We start from the raw sequence: 8,781 nt of genomic DNA, 5'->3' as shown, positions 1-8,781 counted from the left end.
CCAAGCCATTGGAAGCAAATGGGTTTTCAAACTGAAAAAGGACAAGGATGGGAAACTTGAAGTTTTCAAAGCTAGATTGGTTGCAAAAGGTTACAGGCAAGTCCACGGTGTGGATTACGATGAAACCTTTTCACCAGTTGCAATGCTAAAGTCTATTCGGATAATGTTAGCAATCGCTGCATATTACGATTACGAAATATGGCAGATGGATGTCAAAACTGCTTTCTTAAACGGCGTTTTAACAGAAACTGTGTTTATGACACAGCCTGAAGGTTTTGAGGATCCAAAGAATGCTAAAAAGGTATGCAAGCTAAAGAAGTCAATCTACAGATTGAAGCAGGCATCCAGGAGCTGGAATATACGTTTTGATGAAGCAGTCAGTGACTTTGGTTTCATCAAGAACGCGGACGAATCTTGTGTATACAAGAAGGTCAGTGGGAGCAAAATTGCTTTCCTAGTATTATATGTCGACGACATATTACTTATCGGAAATGACATTCCTATGTTGAACTCTGTCAAGATTTAGCTTGGGAAATGTTTTTCGATGAAGGATCTAGGAGAAGCACAGTACATATTGGGCATCAAGATTTACAGAGATAGATCTAAAAGGATGATTGGACTTAGTCAAAGCACTTATATCAATAAGGTGCTTGATAGGTTCAAGATGGCGGACTCCAAGCGAGGCTACCTACCCATGTCTCATGGAATCACTCTAAGCAAGACTCAGTGCCCAAAAACACTTGATGAGCGTAGACGAATGAATGGGATTCCATATGCATCATTGATTGGTTCAATAATGTATGCTATGATATGTACACGCCCGGATGTTGCGTACGCACTCAGTGCTACGAGCAGATACCAGTCAGACCCAGGAGAGGCGCATTGGACTGCTGCCAAGAACATTCTGAAGTACCTGAAAAGGCACAAAGATGACTTCCTGGTCTATGGTGGAGATGATGAATTAATTGTTAAAGGTTATACGGACGCAAGTTTCCAAACCGACAAAGATGATTTCAGATCACAGTCTGGGTTTGTCTTCTGCCTCAACGGAGGAGCAGTAAGCTGGAAGAGTGTTAAGCAAAGCACCATTGCGGATTCTACAACTGAAGCGGAGTACATTGCTGCACATGAAGCAGCAAAGGAAGCTATATGGCTAAGGAAGTTCATAGGTGAACTCGGTGTAGTCCCCTCCATTAAAGGACCAATAGCCCTGTATTGTGATAATAACGGAGCTATTGCACAGGCAAAGGAGCCTAGACACCACCAGAGAGTCAAGCATGTACTTCGTAGATTTCACCTTCTACGAGAGTTCGTTGAAAGAAAAGAAGTCGAGATAAGCAAAATTGGAACTGATGACAACATATCAGATCCATTGACTAAACCTCTGCCGCAAGCGAAGCACAACTCGCACACTGCAGCTATGGGAATCAAGCATATTGGAGAATGGCTTTGATGTCTCTGTTTAATGTTTTAAAGTTTTAGAGTTTAAATCTTTGTAAAACATTATTGGTTAATCATTCACAATAAATGAAAAGAATTCATTTTTCCATTTAATTTGTGGTTTATTAAATGATGAGTCCCTTCAATTTGACGATATATTCAAGATAGACTGTCAGGACCAGTCCTGTGACTAAGAAATGTCTATCAAGTGAACTTGAATGTCAAAGGTTGAAAAAGGTCCCTGGTCGGAGTTTTCTATAAAATTGGACGCATAGAAAACGTTAGACGATTAGAATGCAAGATGACTAGTAGTTCTGTTTCTTGAACTATGTGGACATGGCAATGTCATAATCATTTGCATAGATACTTACTTTGGGAAGACCAGTATCGGACAAGACCTATGAAACTTTACTGTAAGAGATGAAAATCTGTCATAAGTAAATTTCATTAAAATTATTAGACACTAAATCCTCAATACCTGAGTGATTTGAGATTACTTGTTTGAGAACTGGTTGCTTTGACGTTGACCAGCCGTCGCACCGTAAAAGGAGGCTATAAAGGCAACGCTCAGGTAATCACCTATCAAACGAAGTCTAATCTCAAGATCGCAATATTGGGATTGTCCTCCCATAAATCGGGATGAGATGCTTAAAAGTTGTACAAGGCCACTCGGAGAGCTAGAAACTGTGAAATGCATGGCCGTGCTCGGATGAATCATAGGCTATGATTATCTGTTTATTTGATCAGTTGAACTCTGAAACCGAGAAACACCTCTGGACATAATAAGGATGACAACTCTTACCTTATGTTCAAGAGCAAGCATCGAGCGACAAAGGAATTAGGAAATGCACACTTGTCCCTAAGGACAAGTGGGAGACTGAAGGAAATAATGCCCTTGGTCCAAGTATGCATTCTATGTTACGTCTAATAAATACGGTTCAGTATTAATTAACAAGTTAATAATTCAGTGAGATCAAGTGAGCTGAATGCCTAGCTAGAGGCCGCTTCAGTTCAAGTGGAATTAATGATATTAATCCACAGCTTACTCTTGACTGAACCCGTAGGGTCACACAAATAGTACGTAAACGGATCAAGTATTTAATGGCATTAAATACTCCATCTATGGATATTCGGAATCGACGGATCTTGGTTTCAGTGGGAGCTGAGATCGTCACAGGCAAGAAATGAATACTCCGGAAACGATGATATTGCCGGAAACGGAAATATGGATCGTATCGGAAATATAAATATTATCCAAGTCGTAGATGTTGCCGGAAACGGAAACATGGTACGTATCGGAAAATATTATCGGAAATGGAAATATTGCCAGAATCGGAAATATTGACGGAAACGTAAATATTGTTCGTATCGGAAATGAATTCCGGAATCGGGAATTTAATCGGAAGCGTATCGTACGAATTAGCATCGGACGAGGCCCGCTAGACGAAGGCCCAGCACGAAGCCAGGCCGTCGCCCAGCGAGCCAACGCGCACCATCGCACGCCAAGCCTCGACCAGGCCCAGCGCAAGGCCAGGCCCAGCCAAGGCCTTGGGCGCGCGCGCGGGAGCACAGCAGTGGGCCGAGCGCTGTGCGCCTAGCGTGGGCCGCAAGGCTTGCGCGGGTGTACGGTGCTCGTGCAATGCTTGTGCGGGAATCCTGAAGCAATCAGGATTCGAAGTGTGATTAAATCCTAAAACTATTAGATAATGATTATTTAATTAGAGTCCTAGTAGGGTTATAATTAAATAAATTAGTATCCTAATAGGATTCCAAAACCCTTTCCATAACTCTATAAATAGGTGCCTAGGGTCACATATTTTCATAGATTATTCAAGTATTCAAAGTGAGTTTTTGAGAGAAAATTCAGACACATTCCTTGACTAAAAGTGCCGAAAATCTTTAGTACCTTAAGGGCGATTCTAGTTGGTCAATCTTAAGGCGGATCCGGACGTGCTGTGGACTATCTACGGAGGGACGACACTTGGAGTCCTAAAGACTTGTTCTTGTTCGGTTCGGGCGCAGCTAGGGAAGGCACGCAACAAAGAGTATGCATCTAAACTATGCTATATGATTATGTGTAAATAATATGTATTCCTGGCTAAATGGCTTTTCCGCATGATTTATGAATTGTCATATGTATCATAACCTAACAGTAACACCCCGACAATTCTCTCTTTTCTAAAATAATCTTTTAATATAAAACGTAGAGAATTATCAAGGCATTATCGCCCGTGTGAAAACGTAACGGCTTATTCAGAATTTTTCAGCGGAAATCATAAAACTAACTGTAGGTTTATAAATAATCGATTACAGGTTTAGTCCCAAAAAAATCATCCAACGAAAATAAGGAAATATAAATAGTACGACAAGTTTAAAGTCCCAATTAACAAACCCAAGTTAACTTAGCAAATCAAAACTAAATACAAGCTCTCTATTCCCGATCCCAATGATGCAACATCTTCAAACCTGCAGATGGACAATGCTTATTGATCCTTAGAGACTGCTCACCAAAGATTGGGTCATCACAGGATCAATAAGGCATAGCCATGATCAACATGCACAAGCAAAAGCACGCAATCAGCAAAGCTGAGTACTACATACTAAATCAATAATAATCCTAACATGAATCTATTAAACGAACAAACCTAACATGGTACTAAATAAAACATAAGCAAGGATAATCAAGATATATTGACTTGAAGACTATATTTGACTGAACTAGACCTTTGTATCATTAACATTATTTTAATTGAAATAGTCAATGGACTGAGTTGTCTACTAGAAACTTCTTCTTCTTCACTAAGGAAGACGAGGTACGGGCGCGACTCCGTAAACCCCAATGACCTGCGATATCGAGGGACTTTTAAATAAAAATAGAACCGGTGATCAATCCGGCCCCAGAAAAAGCCATAGGCTACCCATGACCCCAACTCCTGATTGTCCGTCACTTTAGACGTGCACAGTCTAAAGCTATTGCTACTCATTTTCACTTTACATGACTTAACTTTTAATACTTGGTTATGACTCATCAAACATAAATATTATATTCAACAAGTAAACACAACTTCTTTTATCTTTAAATTAAACCAGTGATCACAACATTCAACCAAGAGCCAATTCCAACTATTTTAATCCTTCCTTTATCCATATTTAAAAACCTTTATTAGGCATAAGGTTCAACTACCAAACAAGGTCCTCGGCCCTTATAAAGTATTGAAAATCTAAAGAGGAACAACGATCAATAAAGATCAAAACCAATATTAAATAATATAAAGTTCCACAAAACCAACATGCTTGCATCAATATTCCATGCTAACATGATTCAATTCTTATAAATAAAGTTCTATGCTCAACGCATTAATTCAACGACATTGAACATGAAATTCCAACATAAACAAGTTCATAAATATATTCATCATATTCTCAATACAACACACATCCAAGCACACGGTATGTACGTACCTTGTGTAAACAAACTGATAGGCCACTTTAACGAATTCAAAAGTCACCCACAAAGAATTCACCGCCTAAAATAATCAAGAAACGTACCCAAATCAATTCCTAATCATTGGCAACCATAACAAAGCATTCTAAATGCATCCTAAACATATTTAGAACATTCCCCAATATCAAAACTTAAACCTTTGATTTCCTAGCATCATAATTATTGAATTAGTGATTGAAATTCGTTGAAAACTCTTTGCAAACATCGTACTTTAAATTTTCAGCAATATAACTAATTTCAAACTACTCCAAAACATAATTAACATTCTTAGAATCATAAAAATAATAGCTTTAATAATGTATAATCATTCTATTATGATTTTAGAACATTAAAACCTTAAAAATCCATGCTTTACTAATTAAATTCCTTATTTCAATTCAACTATGTAATCTGAAAATTAAATTATCAATTAAGCATAATGTATAATCTGAAAATCTAATTTAATCATAAAAACTTATAATTTATATTCACGAAACATGAATTAAATTAATAAAACTTAATTAAAACCCTAATTTAAACGTAATTAACAAATCTGAAAATAATTAAATTAATTTCGACAACATATAATCTGAGAATTAGTAATTAAATCTTAAAAATCATAAATTTATTAAATCAAATCATGAATTAAATCACTAAACTAATTTAAACCCTAACTTATGTATTAATCAACCAAAACTGAAAATAATTAATTTATAATATCAATACCAAATCTGAAAATTATAATTTAATTATAAAGATTAATAATTTAATTCTAGAAACATAAACAAAAATCAATAAACTTAATTAAAACATTTAAATAACTTAGGGTTTAAGAAAGTCAACCAAAAGGAGAGGAGGAGTGCTGGCCGGCGGTGACTAGGGCACGGCGGGGACAGCGGCGGCTAGCAGAGGTGGCGCTGGTCGGGTCAGGTGTCGGCAAGGGTGGTTGCTGGTGGTTGTTGGTCGAACCAAAAACGCAAGGAGAGAGAGAAACCGAAACCCAAGAGGAGAAGGAGGGTTTCCGGCTGGACAGGCGCGGCAGCGACGCTGCAGGTGGGCGGCGCAGCGAAGGGGAACGACGAGTGGGTGGCGGTGCTCGGTGGTTGTGCGTGGCTGCGCAACAACAGAAACATGTGAGGAGGAGAGCAAGAAAACGAAGGAGAAAAAGAAAGGAAAAACGAGTGAGAGAAGGAGAAGGAGATTACCGGCGGTGGTCCGGCGTGGTTGCGGGTGGCCGGTGGTCGGCGGCGTGAGAAGTAGCAGCAAGGACAGCGGCGTGAAGAAGAGCAAGGTCTTGAGAGTTCACGTGAAGGGGAAGCAAGGTTTGAGGGTTTAGGTGTTTTTGGTTTCACGTGAAATTGAAGCAAGGAGGGGAGAGTTGTTTACGTGAGATTAGAACATGGGTTGGGGTATGGGTTTACTTATTTGGGCTTTGTCAACTTGGGCTAGGACTAGAATTGAGGTTAATCGAATCCAAAAATAGTTAGGATTGTTTATCCAAATTCAATCGAACGCGTTTTCGTAATTCGAATTCTTTTCACGTAAAATTCTAAAATCATTTTTGATTGCACAAGCCGTTAAAATATTTCGAACATATTTAAATAAAATTAAATATACATTAAATATATAAATATAATAAAGTTCAAAAATCGTTAAATATTTAAAACGTACTTAAAATAAAATAAATATACGTTAATTATATATTTATTACTAAAATTCATAAGTTCTATTTAAATATAAATAATATACGTTAAAAAATATATTAATAAAATTTTATAAATTTACGGGGGATTACAGAAGGATTGTTGGACTTAGTATGAGTCAATTTAGTATTAAAATAATAATTAGAAACATTGACTCCAAAACATGACTCCTCTACCATAGGGCTCTTAGCAACATGGGTTAAATTGAAAGTAACCTTGTCATCCCCCACATTTAAGGTCAGCTTGCCATTCTTGAGATCTATGATTGCCCCCGCAGTGTGTAGGAAAGGTCGGCCTAAAATAAAAGGGATCTGCCTGTCCTCTTCCATGTCCAACACAACAAAATCAACAGGGATAAAAAAGTTACCTACTCTAACAGGCACATCTTCTAGAACACATAGGGGGTATTTTACAAATCGATCGGCCATTTGCAGAGTTATGTTGTTAACTTTTAAATCACCCATGTTCAATTTAGTTCAGACAGACAAGGGCATGACACTAACACTGGCACCTAAATCACATAAGGCTTTGTCAATAAAAAGGTTGCCAATATTACACGGGATAGAGAAACTCCCGGGGTCCTTCAACTTGGGTGGAGACTTATTTTGTAGTAAGGCACTGCACTCTTCAGTAAATGCAACAGTCTCCACCTCACTAAATGCTCTCTTCCTAGTCAAGATGTCTTTCATGTATTTAGCATATGCAGGTACTTGAGTAATTAATTCAGTGAAAGGGACCGTTACCTGCAGATTCTTTACCACTTCTAAGAACTTACCAAACTGCTTGTCTAGCTTGTTCTTTAGCTGACGATGAGGGAAGGGAAGTTTGATAGGTGGAACTTGTATCTCAACTTTCTTCTCAACCCTTGTGCCAGCTTCCTTCTCTTTGACCACATTCTCACGTTCTCTTGGCACAGCACCACTTACAGATACTTCAACCCCTTCCTCTATAGTCATAGGTGGCCCATCATACTCATATCCACTCCGCAAAGTGACAGCATTTACAGACTCTCTGGTCACAGGCTGTGAAGGGAGTTGACCCTTGGGTCTCTCTGCGAGAGTAGTAGCCATTTGTGCCAACTGTTTATCCATGATCTTGTTATGAGCAGTGAGGGCATCGATTTTGGCATCCTTTTCGCTCATAGACTTCTGTAATTCTCACATCATATTCCGCATCTCAACAAGCATAGGATCAGGCTGTGTGGGTTGAGGCTGTGGAGGAAAGCCAGGTGGTCCACTAGGCTGCGGGTTGTATTTACTTCGCGGTTGGTAGGGCTGCTGTGGGGGTGGTTGGTAAGGTTGTTGTGGTGGTGGAGGGTGTTGAATCTGGTGGGGGTTCTGAACATTAGTACTCCTATATGATAATAGAGGGTTGTTTTTATACCCCTCATTGTATGAGTTGGAGTACGGATTGTTCTGCTTGTAGGCCTGGAATGCATTGCATTGTTCAATAGAGCTCCTACATTCCGGTGCATAATGACCTTGCATCCCACAACTATTACAGACATTGGCCAACTGAGCACTCATTGCGGCGACACTAGATTGTTGGGTGGCTTGGGAAGATGCATTTTGCATATTATCCAGCTTGTGATGTAGGGCAGTTAACTGAGCAGTAAGCTGTTCAATAGAGTTCATCTCATGCTTAACACCACGATCGGCAAAACCTCTAGGATTCCCATATTGGGCACTATGGATGGCTATCTCCTCAATCACCTCTAAAGCTCTAGGCACCTCCAGTTGCATAAATCTCCCACTAGCACCTGAATCCAAAAGACACCTAGACTCATTACCCAGACCATTATAGAACTGCTGAACCAGGAACCAGTCCTCCAAACCAGGGTGTGGGCACTCTCTTTGCAAGTCCTTGAATCTTTCCCAAACCTCGAACAAACTCTCATCTGCTTGTTGAGAGATACCTAATATCTGTCCCCTTAGACGAGCTGTCTTCTCAGGTGGGAAATATTTAACATAGAATGCAAGGGCCAAAGAATTCCAATCGGTGATTTTCATAGTTGCGTGGTTGAGACTATTAATCCATAGCTTTGCCTTCCCACTCAATGAAAATGGAAAGAGTATCTCCATAGTCTGCTCCGGTGTTAAATTCTTCTGCTTAATGGTGGCACAATACTGAATGAAAGACTGAATATGGAGATTA

At 39.3% G+C, this 8,781-nt stretch overlaps 1 non-coding gene across 1 annotated transcript; it reads left to right on the top strand.

Annotated features, from left to right (window-relative positions):
* The first annotated feature begins 8,457 nt into the window (after positions 1–8,457).
* LOC130471070 (small nucleolar RNA R71) lies at positions 8,458–8,564 on the top strand. The gene has a single exon (XR_008931755.1). It is a non-coding gene; the product is annotated as a small nucleolar RNA R71 (small nucleolar RNA).
* The last annotated feature ends 217 nt before the right edge of the window (positions 8,565–8,781 follow it).

This window comes from Spinacia oleracea, chromosome 3 (genome assembly GCF_020520425.1).
Source record: "Spinacia oleracea cultivar Varoflay chromosome 3, BTI_SOV_V1, whole genome shotgun sequence".
In the NCBI taxonomy this organism is placed as follows: domain Eukaryota; kingdom Viridiplantae; phylum Streptophyta; class Magnoliopsida; order Caryophyllales; family Amaranthaceae; genus Spinacia; species Spinacia oleracea.
Note: the sequence above shows the minus strand (reverse complement) of the source record. Positions and strands in the feature narration are given on the sequence as shown.